The sequence below is a fragment of the Trachymyrmex septentrionalis genome, unplaced genomic scaffold (assembly GCF_001594115.1).
Source record: "Trachymyrmex septentrionalis isolate Tsep2-gDNA-1 unplaced genomic scaffold, Tsep1.0 scaffold37, whole genome shotgun sequence".
Lineage (NCBI taxonomy): Eukaryota > Metazoa > Arthropoda > Insecta > Hymenoptera > Formicidae > Trachymyrmex > Trachymyrmex septentrionalis.
The window spans coordinates 4,998,879-5,001,833 of NW_017305536.1; the positions used below are offsets into that span (position 1 = coordinate 4,998,879).

Here is a 2,955-nt window from a genome sequence, read left to right on the forward strand (position 1 = left end):
AAGTTTTTATGAGATACGAAACAATTAAACAAAATTTTCTAACGAATATACATATAAATTTTACACATAATTTATCACATAAGTGCGAAGTTTGATGAATCTTTTGTATACACATATATGTAATATATATATACACATATGTGTGTATATATATATATACATATATATAATTGTAAAAAAGAGATATATACATATATTAGATTTTTAAACATATCCTTATTTTAAAATCTTTATATTTTGACGATTTCCCCATAAGCCTTGTATAACTTTCCATAATAATAGGATTAATGAATATTCTTTAAGCATGAAACTATTCTTATTACGTTATAGATGTTTTTTTCACAATATTAGTATTGTATTGCAAAACACCACGCGCACATACAACACAATTCTTCAACGAGAAACACGCGTATTCACATTGTGTTTCTACAGCTACGCTAACGGGTCCCGTATCCAGTATATAACAATGCTGTCTACTATCGTATACGTTTTCTCACTGAGACCGCAAATTTGGAGTTTTAGTCGGTCACCGTCGGCGCCGATCGAATTACTGTAAATTGGTCGAACGTTCCCGAGGCCGACCAAACCCGGCATGAACCAGAGACAGAAAGTATGCACACGCGCGTATGGTCGTGCATAGAAACAAATACGGGGCGCGCGTTCATCGAACGGGGCTGCACGATCGGGTGAACCCAATTAATCGGTCTACTTGCCGATTTATAACGGCACCGACCGTCGGGTGCGATTTTATTGGCTTTCATAGCCGTCTCATCCATCGTTCTGGCGTCTAACGCCCGACCAGCCGACCATGGCGGTCTCATTATCTTTTCCTTCGTTGATCTTAGATGTAACGGGTACCAAGAAAGTTACCTTCGAAACGAGCATCCGGTCGCTACCGTCGCTACCGCCACCAAAGATTAATTGAGCGCGAACGCGGCTGACGTGTATCGGCTTTTTCCACTGCTAGACTCAATGCTGAGCACGGCGTGAAAAGAAAAACGCAGCTCGGGATAGCCGCATAATCTATAGTTTTTTTGATAATGTTAAATCTGATTTAATGATCGCAGAGAAGACGGTTTTTAAGAAGAATTCTATTACACATGGTTGGATTCGATAATTATTTAATTCAATTACGCGTTAAATGTACTTAATAATCATTAAAGAGATTACTTCTTGTTCGATACGGGTCTTATCGAGTGCAGATGTTGCTGAAGTTATTTCGGTTACTCTTTAATAAGATCCTTAAATGAGGTCTCGATTTTATCAGATTGCTTTTCGCGCTAATGAAGTGAACTGCAACGTTCACAAAATGTTGGCGGCCATATTTTAATATCGAGAGAGAGAGAGAGAGAGAGAGAGAGAGAGAGATGGACAAAGAGAGGGCCATCGATGACTCTCGCATAACGACGACCCGAATCTCGCGCGCATTCAAATTCTGCGTTGACGTGAGCTCTGAGATTCATCACGGACGATGGCGGTGTTAATGATACGATGTAATTAATGCCAGGTGATGAATGGCCGTACGCACGAAGTAACTCGTTAACAAACGGCAATGAGCACGTGGCCGCGCTTTCGCACCTTTGCGCTCCACTGATACGTGGCTCTGAATATTCACACGTTGACGCGTTTGCATATCCGTGCATCACTGAAGTTATGCTCCGGGTGAAAATTGCGCGAGATAGCGATTGCGTTATCTGCGGGAATAGGATGCACCACGTAAACATTTACAAAGAGCAAACCAAGATATACAATATATATATATATATATATATGTGTGTGTGTGTGTATATACATGCATACATACATCGAGCAATAACATCGCGCGAAATGTTGTAATTTTCGATCGAACACGGCGTGACTGCGCCGAATTTCATAAAAATTATTTGAAAAGCGACGCGACAAGTTCAATATTTAGAAATCATATCGAATCCACGACGATTAACGATCAAACATTACGAAAATAATCGGTTGCAAACATGCCGATTGAACGTAACGAAAGGTGGGAAGGGAGTCGTTAATGCTGCAATTAAAATGTTAATAGCACCGGCAAGTCCTATTACCTCGTTAAATCCTCCCGTGAACCTCGTAAATTGATGACTTAGACAATGAACCATCGACAGACACGGGCGTACGCAGACGCTTACGTATTCTACATGCGTATATACGAGTGCACGTACGTGCGTCTGTCCACGGCGCGTGTATGAGTGTGCGGTTGTGCTTTCGCACGCGCCACGTGTATCGCGTTTACTTGAGAGCGTGGCGAATATCCGTTTCTCGGGTAACGCGGGACGCATACGTATCCGCCGACACGACGATCCCGGAGTAATTATTCAAAGCAAACACGAACGCCGTCGTGGATCGGTAATACACCGCATCACCCGCGCCCATGTATACATGGAACCGCGAATACAGATTTAAACATGCTATACGATGTGAAGTAATGTACTGATTGGTGACGTATTGATTGGTGGATGGATCGAGTTTACTCTGACATCGCTCTGTGAATACTGATATATAAATTCGCAGCAGATTCGCGTGATCGTTGACGTTCCGGTGTGCATTAATAATCGTGTTTTATAATAACTATACCGAGAGAACGTAATAATAAACGCGTGTTGCAAAAAGTTTTAACATTCTAGTAATCGCAGCTTGTGAGCTAAGATAAATGTATCATGAAATTCCGAACAATCGGTCAGTAAATCGCTTGCAAGTAATTCATGGTCTCCGTGAGGCATTCATCAATATCGCTATATAAATTGGAAAACTTTCATCACGAGTTTTCTATGACGATGGAAATAAATTTTAAGGTTGTGAATTTTGTATTATCTGAGGATGGCTCAATCCAAGAGCCGAAATATGTAATGTAATGTGTTTTACAATGTGTTATTTATAAAATTGTTTTATACATTTAATTTATCATATTATAGTTCTTACATTTATAATTACGTTGACTCT

At 40.3% G+C, this 2,955-nt stretch overlaps 1 protein-coding gene across 1 annotated transcript in view; it reads right to left on the reverse strand.

Moving 5' to 3' along the window:
- LOC108750840 (hemicentin-2-like) overlaps nt 1-2,955 on the reverse strand; it is a 37,130-nt gene that overhangs the window by 10,953 nt on the left and 23,222 nt on the right. The window lies entirely within an intron of this gene.